Consider the following 14,489-nt stretch of genomic DNA (forward strand, 5'->3'; position numbering starts at 1 on the left):
AGGTGTGGGGACTGGGGGTGTGTCCTGCTGCCTCTGGAGCAACAGAACCTCTGAAAGCCACCAGGAGCCCTCACAGCCACCAGGGAATGGTGAGCACAGGAAATGGGGGAGAGGAGGGATCCATGGTCCTTGGGTGCCAGCCAAGCCCCTTTGCCCTGCAGGACACATCCCACCAAGAGCTGTCCTTTCTCCAGCACCCAGATCCTCATGGTCCTCACCCAACATTCATGATCCTCACCCAGCATTCCCAAAACTCTACACTTTGGTCACCTCCCACCAAGAGGAAGGTGCAGAAGGATCTCCTCACACCTGCCCTGCTCAGTCCCACCAGAGCAGAGACTCCCATCCCACAGCTGGGCTCAAAGGAAAGGTTCTCACTGGTATTTTGGGAGCTGTTTCCTTCCCCTGCCCTCCTCCAGAATAGCTTTTTGTCTTTGGGTTTATTTTCTTTGTTACCTCATAAAGGTTTGACCCTGGCGTGTTTTGAATGGGCCTGGAGGCAGCATTGAATTCCTCCTGGGCAGGGGAGGGAGGAGGGAATTTCATTGTGTCCAACCCTGCAAACCTCCGGGAGAGGGAGAAAAGCAGCGGATTCTGAATTCTTCTCCTGCTGTGTCCCCAGCCATCCCCACTCGTGTCACTTGTCACCCTCGCTGGGTGACAGCTCCACCAGCACAGCTCCTGGCAGTGGGAAACTGGGATATCCATGCCCTGGCCAGGTCTGACCCATCCCCTTCACCCCTCTGATCAAAGTCACCACAAAATCCCCCCATGGACCCCACAGATGGAGCCAGCTGCTGCTTGTGTGTTTGCAAGGTCTTAAAATAAAAAATAGAATAGAATAGAATAGAATAATTTAAAAAGAAAAAATAATTTTAAAAGTAAAATAAAAAATAAAATAAACAAATACATAAAATAAATAAATTAAATAAAAAAGAAATTAAAATAAATAAAATAAAATATAAAGTAAATAAAAAAAGAAAAATTAAAATCAAATCAAATCAAATCAAATCAAATCAAATCTCTGGTTGATCACAGAATTCCCAGAATGACCAAGTTGGAAGAGACCTCCAAGATCATCCAGTCCAATCCAGCCCCAACACCTCAACTAAACCCTGCACCACCTCCCCAGGCAGAAAATTCCAGAACTTTATCACTCTTTCCATAAACATTTTTTTCCTAACATCCAACCTGATGTGGCCTCTTGACCCACCAAAGGGTCTCACAGAGCTCAGTTTTCATTTGGGGTCTCTCTTTTCCACCCAAAATACTTAAGAACCAACACTGGTAACCAAAACTAAACTTAGTGGCATTCTGGCTCAATAAAGCTCTGGAATTTACTCCACAATTCGGTTTGCAATTTGCCATATCAAGTCTCTCCTGGACATTCACAGGGAGGAAGTGACTTTTAATTTGATTTTACAAAATTAAGAGCAGCAAAATAACAGCAGCAGCATCGCCTGTCCTCAAGCAGGGGATCGGAAAATCACTGATAACAACGAAGGGGGAATAAAAAGCTCAATAATTTCTGTTCTGGCTTTGGAAAAAGCAGGCTGATGTTCTCATATTGCACAGGGACAAGGAAGTGCTTTCTAGTCCATTAGTAACCCAGGAAGACACTAAATGGCATGGCCTGAGGAGAAACATTTTTAAACAGCAGGTTCAGATTAATTTGCTCCCAAGAGCCCCTGGAAACAGGACAAGGAGACCTCTGGGCTGTGCTCATCCTCTCTAAGAAGTTCTGGGATTTCTCTCAGATCCCAGAAGGGTGGAAAGATGATAATTACAGGGCAATATTAAAAAAAACCAAAGGGGTGGGGATTGAAGAATTGGGATGATGCAGCTTAGCCTGGTAGAAAGGGATGCAGGATTAGAGGGATGGAGCGTGGGAAGCTGTCAATATAAATAGATGGCTCATAAAAAACAGCATTTCACAGACTCCTTCAGCCTCACCAGGGGCAGGTCGGGATCAGGGGACCCCAGCAGCAGCACAGATGGAAATGTGCCCCTGTGAGGAGCTTTGGTTTGGGGTGTTGTTTAAAAAATGAGTTATTCCAGAAGCATGGAATGGTTTGGGTGGGAAGGGACCTTAAATCTCATCCCATTTCCAACCACCTGACGTGGGCAGGGACACCTTCCACCATCCCAGGGTGCTCCAAGCCCTGTCCAACCTGGCCTTGGGCACTTCCAGGGATCCAGGGGCAGCCACAGCTGCTCTGAGCACCCTGTGCCAGGGTCTGCCCACCCTCACAGGGAAGGATTCCTTCCCAGTATTTAGGTAAATCTTCCCTCTGGCAGTTTAAAGCCATTCCCCTTGTCCTGTCACTCCCTACCTGCCCTTGCTGTCCCTCTCCTTTTGTCACTGAATTTCACAACAAGCAGTGTTGCATCCTGACTGGATCCCAGGGACTGGGATGATCCTCCCTCCTCCCTGTGCAGCTGCTGCTTGGAGGAAAAGGGGCTGGGAAGATGAGAATCTCACTGATCCCATCCCAGAGCTTTTCAGGGATGCCTCCTAGCCAAAATTGTCTTTGGATCCCCCCAAGGTTTGCTGCCATCCGAGCACACTGTCCCTGATGCTGCCTGCTCCCCCCTCGCTCACTCTAATGCTGTTTCGTCCTCCATGAATTTGTGGCAGGGAATTTCCAGAAGGGAATTATGACCTCTGAGAAAAGCTGCTTCACTCGGTTTGTCTTTAACCCAGCGTTTGAGTCATCTCCAGTTGCATTTTGAGGCAGAGTGGAGTCACATCCTCCTCCCTTCGCCCCAGGAACAGGAACTTTAACCCATTTTAGCTACTCTGGACATTTTGGCGGCTCTGAGGCACTCCAAGAGTTAAAAACCCCTGCAGCAGGCTGTGGTTCCCCTTTAGAAATTCCTCTGCAGCTCCAGGAATCCCCGGATACCTGCAAAAGGTGTTTCTGGAGCAGGAATCACCTCCCTGCTGCTATTCCCACCTCTCTGGGGCTGGCCACTGGCCGCTCCTAGCAAGGCAGAATCCCCCAAGGTAATGCATGCCAATTACTGCAATCAGCTAATTAGCAAACAAGATCGATTCAAATGAAGTTGTGGTGTCAACAGCTATTATGCAAGCTGGTGTTTGCCGCAGGAAAAGCATCCTGAGAGTCCTGGCCGTCAAAAAAGCCCTCGGGGATGGGAATTGAGGAGACCTAAAAGGGATGTGGGGGGGAGCAGGGAAATTAAGGGGGAGAAAAAAAACCAAACCAAAAAATAGCGCTGAGGTAAATTAAGGAGGAAAAGTGTTGGGAATGGAAAGTGAGGCAGTAATTAATGACTTGTGAACACAAAAGGGGTGACGGAGAGGGGTGATTCCCACCAGGCAGGCTGGGATGAGAAGTCAGATTTTCACTGGGGAATTACCCGGGCTCCTCTCTAGGGATCCCCCAAAGGTGGGAAACGGGGGGGCTTCTCCCTCCTGGAAAATTCCAGGGTGAAACACCCTGTGGTGGTGTTCACAGGGGTCTTAGGATGAGGGAAGAGATGAGGATCTGACTCCATGTTTCAGAAGGCTGATTTATTATTTTATGATATATATTATATTAAAACTATACTAAAAGAATAGAAGAAAGGATTTACCCAAAAGGCTGGCTAAGAATAGAATAGCAAAGAATGATAAAGGCTTGTGGCTCGGACTCTCTGTCCAAGCCAGCTGACTGTGATTGGCCATTAATTAGAAACAACCAACATGGGCTAATCAAAGATCTAATTGTTGCATCCCACAGCAGCAGATAACCATTGTTTACATTTTGTTCCTGAGGCCTCTCAGCTTCTCAGCAGGAAAAATCCTAAGGAAAGGATTTTTCATAAAAGATGTCTGTGACAACACCCTGGGAAGAGCTCTGTGCCACAGGACACCCACCAGAACCAGCTCTTCTGTGAAAATCGATGGCAAATTTTGGGAACGAGTGACCAGCCTGGGCTTGCCTGGGATGCAGCAATGTCCCGAGGGCAATTCCAGCCAGGCTGGCTCCATCCATCATTTCTCCTCCGGGAAGCCTGAAGCTGGATGAGGGTGGGACACCCTGGTGTAAAGCCTGCAGAGACATCTGCTAATCCTCCCCTAAGCCCCTGGGATGGATTTAAAGGGTGTTTTTGTCGCTCGCCCCCGGGATCAAGATCCTTAGAGGATAAAGCATCCGAAGGAAATGAAGGGATTCTTGTCCCCGCAGCGGGGCATGAAAGGGAGACCCTGCTCCTGCTGGGATGTCCCCAGGAGGGGCGGGTGTCACCTCCCCCGTGCTGCCCCTCGGATGCTGCACCAAGGGAAATACAGGTTGGATAGCAGGGAAAAGTTTTTTACAGAAAGGTGATAAAGTTCTGGAATGTTCTGCCCAGGGAGGTGGTGGAGTCCCCATCCCTGGGTGTGTTTAACAAAGCCTGGATGTGGCACTGGGTGCCAGGATTTGATTGAGGTGTTGGGGCTGGGTTGGACTCGATGACCTTGAAGGTTTCTTCCAACCTGGTCATTCTGTGATACTGTGAATTCTGTGATTCTGTAAATTCTATGATTTTGTGATTCTGTGAATTCTATGGATTCTGTGAATTCTGATTCTCTCATTCTGTGAATTCTGTGATTCTGTGAATTCTGTGATTCTGTAAATACTGTGAATTCTATTATTCTGTGAATTCTGTGATTCGGCGAATTCTGTGAATTCTGTGATTCTGTGATTTCTATGATTCTGTGAATTCTGTGATTCCCTTATTCTGTGACTATGTGAATTTGGTAATTCTATGATTCTGCAAATTCTGTGAGTCTCTGAATTCTGTGGATTTTCTGAATTCTCTGGATTCTGTGAATTTTGTGCTTCTGTGCATTCTATGATCCTGTGGATTATGTGATTCTGAGAATTCTGTGAGTTCTGTGGATTCTGTGATTCTGCCAATTCAGTGAATTCTGTGATTCTGTGAATTTTGTGAATTCTGTGAATCTGTGAATTCTGTGATTCTGAGGCCATGCTGGAATTCAGGCAGGAGCTCAGCTGCCCAGCTCAGGAGCTGCCAGATGCCCCGGTTTTATCCCAGCAGCTGGCCCAGAGAAACATTATCCAGCAGCCCAAATCTCTGCCTGCCTTTTAAACCCTGGAGGGGTGCAAAGTTGCTTTGCACTCCAAAGGCAAGGATGGAGAGCTGGAGGAAAGGGTTTTCCCTGCTTTTTATCCTGGTCAAAGCTGGGGTTGGGGCTGTAACACCGTGTCCTGTCTGTCCTCAGCTTCTTTTCTGAGTATGAGAGGGAAAGACAACAATGGATCGATGGGAAACTTCATTAAAGAAGGAAAAATCAAGTTTTCCAGCTGTGAGGAATAACCTCTGAGAGGTGGATACATCCACACAAAGGCTGGCATGGCTGTGCCAGGAACATGGGCACTCAGGGATCGCTGGGGTGACTTGCAGGGCTCGTTTTTTAAAACAAACAGATCCCTTTTATCACCTGAAACGCCTCACCTCCGCCAGGAGGAAAGTGTGGAACAAAGAAACGCCACCATTAATCAGCTCTGGAGCTCGGGGCTTGGCTCAGGGAGCTCTTCCCAAAGCCAGGTACCCACCTCCCACAGTGCTGGGCACAACCCAGCCCTGCCTGGAGCCTGGCTGGCTGCTCCTGCTCACCCTGACATGGCACAGAGAGGGAAAGAATGGAATAATGGAATAATGGCTCCTTTCTTTTCCAGCTATCAGGAATGCACCACACCTGGTGCCCCTCGGGGAGTGTTTGCTGTCCCGGCGGGCGCCAAGGCCGGATTGTTTGCACGGGGATTTATTTATTTAATAATTTTTTTTCTAATGAAATGTTATTATTAAAAGCTAATTTGGGCCCCTGAGAGTGTGGAGGGGAAGGCAAAGCTCTTGGCTGGCACTGAGGAATGTCAACAGGCTGGGTTTGGCTCTTCCCAAAGCCCTCCTGAGCTGCAGGAGATGAGTTTGTCTGGGCTCTGCTGGGAAACAGACAGGGGGATTGCCCACCCCAAACACCTGCAGGTGGCACATTCACCACTTCAGCCACAAAGTCTGGTTTGGAAATACCTCATCCTAGTCCCAGATTAGCCCCCAGTCTGTACAACCCCTTGGGAGGCTGCAGAGGGAAACTGAGGTTGAGGAATGCGCCAAGGACGGCGCTGAGTGCCAGCAGCAGGGGAAAAAAAAAAACAGATTAAAAACTTTCCACTTGGAATTCAACAGCACTGACACCACTCCTGCGTGTTGGGGACACCCTGATCCCCAAAGAGATCGAGTCCTGGGGTTTGGGAAAGCACTGGGAGGGAGGAAGAGTGGGGCAGGTGGGAGGAAGAGCAGACGGGAGGAAGGAGAGGAACAAAGTCCTGCTGTGCAGGGGCTGGCTGGGCACCAGCTGGGCAGCAGTGATTTATTTACATTGCTGGAGGAGCTGGGAGAGCATCAGGGCCTCCCTGAGCCTGGCACTGTGCTCAGCCTGCTCCTGCAGACGGGTGTTTGTGTCCTTGCTGAGCTGCACAGGGTGGAGATGTGGGTTTTCCTAGCAGAGACCTTTTGGGAAATGTGTTTGTTGGAGGAGGGAGAGATTTGAGCCAAGAACAGATCCTGGTCTTTTCCTGGACCACCAGGGACCCCCTCCCCTGGCCAGGAGAGCCTTGGGGTGCAGGGGCCTGTGGGGATGCAGCTCTGCCCATCTCATCCCAGCATCCCTGATGATTCTGGGGGATGTTTCCATCCTCTCCTTTCTGCCCTGGTGTCTCTGAGCCACCTTGAGAAGAAATCCCAGCCAATCTCCATAATGAGAACAGCATTTCCTGTCTTCCCATCCCACACTTTGGTGCACAGGAATGTTTCCATTCCTACAGACAAAAATAAAACTTTTTCAAATCATATTCTTTTCTCCTCTTTCCTTTTAGATATATAGAAAGGGTGAGATATAGGAATGTGCCCCCTGTTGATGGAGTGACAAAACTGTCCTTTGTCCCCATAAAAAGGAAAAAAACCCAGAAGTTTCTCTCCTGAATTAAGTGAAAAGATATCTCATTGGACTTTGGGGACTTCACCTCAAACTTAAGGATGGCCAATTGGACAGAAGGTAAAAAGTCCCACCTGAGTAATTTACTAGAAAAAGAAGAGAACAAAAGGAAATAATCACTTTTGTGAGGTGTTTTACCAGGAGCAAGAACCTCTTGCACCTGGCTTGGTTTTTCCTGTAAAGAGTTTTGTTATTTTGCTTTTTATTAAAACCTTTTTGTTTCCAACACTGCCACAGAAGCCATCCTGCTGATTTTATGCCTTCTAAGGTAGCTGAGCTATCTTGGGTGTGAAATAGATCTCCAAGAGCTTATGGAGACCTGGCTCAAAGAGACCCATATTTCACCTGTCCCTTGTCCCCTGTCCCCTTGCCATTCCTGGCAGTGCTGGAGGCAGGGACTGCACTGCAGGGGAACATCTGAGGTGAAGCAGCCACTCCTGCCATGCCACAGTCTCCTCTGGGATGCCTTGGCTGCTCCTCCAAGAGCTTGCCAAAGGCACAGCCAGGGATGGAATGAAGGCAGCAGCCCGTGGGGAGTGAAGGAGCCTGTGCTAGATCAGCTGATATAATTAGAAAGCAGGGACAAGGAGATGAGCTCCTGCGCCCAAAAAGCTGGGCTGATTTTCCCTGCTCCAGCAGTTGAGCTAAGAAAAGCTCTGACCTCCTCCCCCTGTGCTTGGGGGCACTGCCATGGTTGGGGGCACAGGGAGGAGCTCCCACATCCCAGATTTTCCAGGGATGGGGCATCTACAGCTGCTCTGGGTGGTGAAACCCACCACCATCACCTCAGCCAGTCAGAGTCATCTCACCCCCTCAGCTGGGCCCACCAGGACTGGGCCCAGACAGGCCCACCAGGGCTGGGCCTAGCTGGGCCCACCAGGACTGGGCAGTGTCTGCCCCCCAAAACCACTCTCCAAGTTGACTTTGCCAACCAGCTCCATGTCCAAATTGTGTCTCCTCATGTTTTGGTTCAGGCAAGAACCCCTAAATTTCCCCCAAATGGGCCCAAAATGGCCCCCAAATGGGCCCAAAGTGACACCACAAATGGGCCCAAAATGGCCCCCAAATGGGCCCAAAATTATAATCTACTTGCAAAACCCTCAGGCCAAGGCCTGGAGATGGCGGATTTGTATGGGAACATCTCCAGAAGATGAGGTGACAGAGTGGGAGGGCTGGGGGTGTTCAGCTTGGAGAAGACTCTGGGGGGATCTTCCAGCACCTTCCAATAGATAAAGGGCCTCCAACAGAGCTGGAGAGGGACTCAGATGGGATATTAGGGGAAAATTCCTCCTTGTGAGGTGGTGAGGCCCTGGCACAGGGTGCCCAGAAAAGACCCTGGATCTCTGGAAGGGTCCAAGACCAGGTTGGACAGGGCTTGGAGCAACCTGGGATGGTGGGAGGTGTCCCTGCCCATGGCAGGGGGTGCAATGAGATGGTTTTAAGGTCCACACTATGAAATCCCAACCCCACAAGTCAGAGTTTCCCTATGGAAGAACTGGATGAGAGACCTCCATCCATCTGCAAACCTATCCGGTCTCCTCTGACAGCACGGACCCCCCCAAACCACCCCCAAAACCTCCAAACTGACCTCATAGCAAGGATTTAATAGGATTTAGCACCAGGGGAACCAAGCCTGGCTGTGTGGGCAGTGCAGAACAAAACCTGGGCAGGCTGGGGAATGTCAGCAGGCTGGGTTTGGCTGGTCCCAAAGCCCTCCTGAGCTGCAGGAGATGAGTTTGTCTGGGCTCTGCTGGGAAACACACAGGGGGAATTGCCCATCCCAATGTTCCTGCTGGATTTCTGGGACATTCCCAGCTGGTTAGGAGAGGAAGGGATGGACTCTTCTCAGGGCTGGAGGGAACATGGAGAACAACAATGAGGTTGTAGAAACAACCTTGTACAACAAGAAATCCTGAGCCTACAGAGAAGATGAGTCCTGTGGGTGTTCAGGAGAGGCACAGGGTGCAGGATGAGACCCAGCCTGGTGCACTGGGCTTGTTCTCACCTCCCCTCCTAAATAAAGCCCCCCATCCCATCCTGCTCCCAACTTTTGGCATCACTCCCCAGACCTTCCCAGCAGGAATTCCCTCCAGTGCTGGACAGACAGACAGACAGTCACCGCTTATCCCAGGTTTTCATTCCTGCTTTGGATCATTCTTTTTATTCCTGATCATTATTTTCCTCCTTCCAGAGGAAAGCAGCTCTTTGGGCCACACACCAAGGGATTTGGTTAATTCCTCACCCACAGAAGCACAGATATTTATTTAAAAGCTCCTCTTGTTATGTTACTTGGCAACTTGTGAGCCCGTGTGTTTCTCCAGCTGATAAATATTTGTGAGGTTGGTTGTGTGAAGAGCAGCATGTGTTAATGATCTGATTGCCTTTTTCCTGCAAAGGGAACGGGCTCTGTTGCCCATTGGTGCCACAGGAGCTGGAGGTGCTGGGGCTGGACACCAGCCCAGGTGTGCTCAGGTGGGCAGGAGGCCAATGGCACCTGGAATTTTTCAGAATTGGGGTGGCAGCAGGGCCAGGGCAGTGCCTGCCCCTTGTGCTGGCATTGCTGGGGCACCTCCAGTGCTGGGGAAACTTCTGGGCCTCCCAAAACAAGAAAGAGCTGGAGGGAGTGGAGAGAATCCAGGGAAGGGAACAGAGCTGGGGAAAGGTCTGGAGCTCCAGGAGAGGCTGAGGGAGCTGGGAAGGGGCTCAACCTGGAGAAAAGGGAGATCAGGGGGGACCTTGTGGCTCTGCACAGCTCCTGACAGGAGGGAACAGCCAGGGGGGGAACTGGGACAGGAGGAGAGGGAACGGCCTCAGGCAGGGCCAGGGGAGGGTCAGGTTGGACATCAGGGAGAATTTCTTCATGGGGAGGGTTGCTACGCATTGGAAAGGGCTTTCCAAGGAGGTGGAGGTGGTGGTAATTCCACAGTCCCTGGAATTACCCAAGGAATGAGTGGATAAGCTCTGGTTTATTTGGGCTGGTGGGTGGTGATGCTTGGTCAAAGGTTGGTACTCGGTGATCCCAGAGGTGTTTTCCAGCCTGAGTGAGTCTGGGATTCTGGGATCACACCTGTCTAAACCAATCTGCTGGCTCTGGAGCTTCTCACTGGCCTGTGGTCAGGATTTGGCCCTGAAGGAAAGAGAGGCTCATAATGGGCCCAGACAAAACTCATCCTTCTGCCTCAGGAACCAGAAAAAGCCGACAGGACTTACATCTTCATGGCAAACCCCCATTTTTGTGAGCTGGAAACTCAGCCACAATCCCTGAGAACCTGATCCCCAGCCTTGCAGCCCTGCAGGAACTCCTGCAGCTCCTGCATGGCCCAAGGGGACCTTCAGCTCCCTCTGCCAGGACAGCTCTTGGCTCCAGCCCAGATCACAAGGCACGAACCATCCCAATTTCCTGATGGCTGCCTTACAGTTACCTTTGCTTTCCTTGTCCTTCAGGGAGCTCCTTGGACCTTCCTCCCACCCATGGTGGGGCTCATCCTGGTCCTTTCCCCCATGGAGGTGCCTGGGGCTGTGGGGTGATGGAAGAGCTGAGTTTTGGGTGCTTTGGGGAAGCAGCTTTGAGGATTATTGCAGGATCTCAAGGTTTTGGTCCACCACCACCTCCAGGATGGAGCATCCCAACCTATGGTTCCTGGTGCCACCTTGTCCTGCTGGAACCCTGGAATGGTTTGGGATGGGAAGGACCAGGGATGCCACTCCCTAGACCTTGGAAAGGGCTCCCACAACCAGAGGGTGAATCCAGAGGCTTTACCCAGCATGGAGCAGAGGTGTGGGGGAACCACAGGGGTTGGGGGGTCTCTGCCTGCTCCCCAAACCCAGGGACAGGGATGTCTGGGCTCCTGGCCTCGTGTGCCTCCATTTCACTTTCAGATCCCTCAAATAATAACCGTGTTTGCCAGTTCCTGTGACAGGAATGACTAATGGGAAAGATCCTCTGAGAAGGGAAACAAGAAATCTCCTTGTTTCACCCTTTGTTTGCTGGATTTCTCTGACAGCCCTGGGAGAAAGCAGATTTTAAACCCTTCACCAGCTCCAGCAACACCCTCTTAACTCTTAACCTTCCCTGTCGGGATAGAACTCCATTCAGAAACTTTTTTTGCAGCCAGTTTATCCACATTCCTGCTCCATCCACATGGAGCTCCGACAGCTGATGCAACGTGGTTTTCACAGTGCATGTGTGGAAAACACCCTCCCCATCTGCCTGGTGTGTTTTTGCAAGTCAGGGGACCTGTCTTTCTCTCTCTTTTCCCGTTTTTTCCCGGGATGGGTGATCAAAAGTGCTCTTTTCATGGTGATGGAAGCAGCAGGGGATGCCCGGGGCTGATGCTGCAGCCCCTAGGGATGGAGGGCTCTCCAATCCCACTTCTTGTAGGACAAGCTGCTGCTCTCTCACAGATACCCACAGCCACATGCGGGACTTTCAGATGCTCCTTTTACATCTGAGAGGGCTGGGAGTTGATCCCTAGGGACGCCAGCAAGGAGGAGTTGGAGGAGGAGGAGGAGGAAGAGGAGGAGGGGATCCCTGCATGGAGAACTGAAGCCACACAGGCACCACGCTGTGTTTAAATGCCCCAGCGAACCAGCAGGGCCAATTTGAGCCCCTCCACCACTCCTCCTGTGCCCTGTTGCCATCACAAAGACGACACTGGGGACAAGGTGCCCGTTGCCCTTGCAGCCAGGGCACCATCGCACGGCTCCGGCATTTCCACGCCTGTTCCCAGCCCGTTCGCCTCGCAGCCTTTGCAGAAAATAAATTCCCCAGCCAGGCTGAACTCGGATGACAGCATCGCTGCTATATTTAGCCACGCCAGATCGCCGCTCCAACCAGGGCCACACATAAACAATCCCAGCCCGCCCGGAGAGGGCACGGCCGGGGGATGGAGCGGCCTCCCGCTCCCTGCCTGCCCCAAATTTGGGGTGCCCTGCGTTCCCCCGTCATGCCAGCACCTCCCTGGAGGGCTCAGAGCTGGCACAATCCTCTGCCTGAGCAACTTTGAGGATGAAGGGTGTGCCGGAGGGTGTTGGGAGCGGAGGGAGATGCCAAAGGTTATTCCGCGGGGCAAGCGGCATCTCCCGGCTGCCATTGCACCTCTGGCTCCCAGCTGGAATTCAGGGAGCTGTCGGCATCGCCCCTTCTCCTGTGGGGCAGAAAATGCCAGAAATGCCCCGCTAGAGCCGTGCCCGCCCTTCCCACCTCCATTGCTCATCTCCCTGCAGCTTTCCGGCCTGATCCTCTCCCTGTCCGAGCCTCTGCCGTGGAGCACGGAGCTGCCCTGGGATCCACGGAGCTGCCCTGGGCATCCATGGAGCTGCCCTGGGCTCCACGGAGCTGCCCGGGGTCCACGGGGTGTGGAGCAGAGGGAAGAGGTTGTGGATGGACAGCAGGGTCTGTACTTGGCAGGGCCTTGTGCTCCCTCCCCAGCTCTACACGGGGGGAAGGGGATGGGAGTGCTCTGGGGATACTAAAGGGGTACTCAGAGGGTGCTCAGGGGGTGTTCAAGGGGATACTCAAGGGGTACTCAGGGGGTGCTCAGGGGATGTTCAAGGTGATGCTTAGGGGGGAATGCCCAGAGGGTACTCAGGGAATGCTCAGGGGGTGCTCAGGGGGTGCCCAGGGGGTGCCCAGGGGATGCTCAGGGGGTGCTCAGGAGAGGATGGATGATCCGGGGGTGCCCAGGGGGTACTCAGGGTGTGGGGAAGCTCAGGGGATGCCCAGGAGGATGCTCAGGGGATGCTCAGAGGATGCTTAGGGAATGCTCAAGGGGTACTCAGAGGATGCTAAGGGGGTACTCAGGGAATGCTCAGGGGAATGCCCAGGGGATGCTCAGAGGGTACTAAGGGGATGCTCAGGGGGTGCTCAGGGGATGTTCAAGGGGAGATGTTCAGGGGGTGCTCAGGGAATGCTCAGGAGATGCTCAGGGGGTACTCAGGGAATGTCCAGGGGGATGCCCAGGGGGTACTCAGGGAATGCCCAGGAGCGTGAGGAGCACTCAGCAGCCCAACACCCTCCTCTGAAGCAGAGGACCAATCTGGCCCGGGGGGCCGCTGGCAGCCACAGGTCCCCAGGCTCTCTCCTCTGCTCCGAGGAGGGGACGGGGTGGCAAAGAGGGTCCCTGCTCGCCCCGGGCACACCCAGGGGCGCGGATGGGGCTCTGTGCTGCACTGCAGCAGCTCCAGCCCCGCGGTCTCCCGGGGTGGGAGGCGGCAGAGGGGCTGCCCACCTTCACCTCCGCCTGCTCCGGGCAGGATGAGCCATGGGAAGCGGCCACAACGCGGGGATGGAGCCCGGGACCCCCAGGAGCAGCGGGGTGGGCGTGCACCCCTGGCCTGGGGGCCGCTGTTCCATCCCTGCCCAGCCTCCTGAGGGGATGTCCCAAGCGGGAATGGGGAGGAACGCTGCGTGCCCGCCGAGCCGGGGTGAAGCCTCAGGCGGGGACCCCCCTGCCATGACGTGCTCCCTCCCTCCGTCCCTCCCCACCGCCGCTGCTGGGCGAGGGCCACCCAGCACCGAGGCAATGACATAATTCCCAGCAACTGCACGTTAATCACCCGGCCGCCAGCGAGCCCTGCGTGCCTCCGGTCCAACCCCCAGCCCTAGGCAGCGCTCCCCTCCCCGACACCAAAGAAATAAATGAGGGAAGGCGAGGGAGAGGTGACGAAGGGGAATAACCCGGCCCTGGCACTGGCACACGAGTCTGCCCCCCCTCCCCTCGCCGCTCCTCCCCGCCTCGCACTCTATTTTTGGGTGCTGTCACATCCCGATGGCCCCGCGGGGCCAAATCCAGGCAGCTGCGACTTTAGGCACAAACACGGCTCCCTCCCCTCCGTCACACCCGAAATCGGCGCTGCCAGCCCATCCTCCACCCCACCCCCTCCCCAAAATCCTCCTCCCCTCCCCCCTCCCCAAATCACATCTGGGTGGGTGGTTCGGGCGCGCCAAGCTCCAGCATCAGGTCCCCAAATAATAATCAGATCAAACCTCTCCCTCCGTGCACCCCACCCCCGGGAGACCCCCCCTTCATCATCATCCCCATCCCCATCCCCATCCCACCTCCCCCCTCTCCCAGTTGCTCCCAGTCGCTTCCCAGCCTTACTCTTGGCGGGGATGCCGGGCAGCAGCGATGGGGCCGCGATCAGGGCTGGTGGCAGCCGGGCGGCCGCTCCCGTCCGAGGGGTCTCATTATCTCATTTTGTCCTGTGTCACCAACACTCGCACTCACACACACACACACACACACTCACATTCACTCGCAGCCACGTTTCCCCCCCCTTCTTGCGGCAAACGGCGGCCAGCCCCGACCCCACCCCCTGTCACAGCAGCAGCCTAACAGCGAGCACCGGCAGGATGGAGGAGGATCTGCTCGCCTTCCCTTTAACTCTTGCCTCGCCACCCCCCAGGACAGGGCTCTGTCCCCGCCGACCCGCCTGGGGTGATGCTCGCACCTCCCTCGCATTGTCGCTGTCCCCCCAGCAGGGC

The 14,489-nt window shown here is 53.5% G+C and overlaps 1 protein-coding gene across 1 annotated transcript in view; it reads right to left on the reverse strand.

The window, feature by feature from the left end:
• Positions 1-14,285, reverse strand: part of LZTS3 (leucine zipper tumor suppressor family member 3) — a 46,152-nt gene extending 31,867 nt beyond the window's left edge. The window contains exon 1 of the mRNA XM_054293310.1: positions 14,107-14,285. The gene's annotated coding sequence lies outside the window, so the exon portion shown is untranslated. The remainder of the gene's footprint in view (positions 1-14,106) is intronic.
• Positions 14,286-14,489: the final 204 nt, after the last annotated feature.

This window comes from Melozone crissalis, unplaced genomic scaffold (assembly GCF_028551555.1).
Source record: "Melozone crissalis strain CALT ecotype California unplaced genomic scaffold, PUWL_Pcris_2 ptg000132l_1, whole genome shotgun sequence".
In the NCBI taxonomy this organism is placed as follows: Eukaryota; Metazoa; Chordata; class Aves; order Passeriformes; family Passerellidae; genus Melozone; species Melozone crissalis.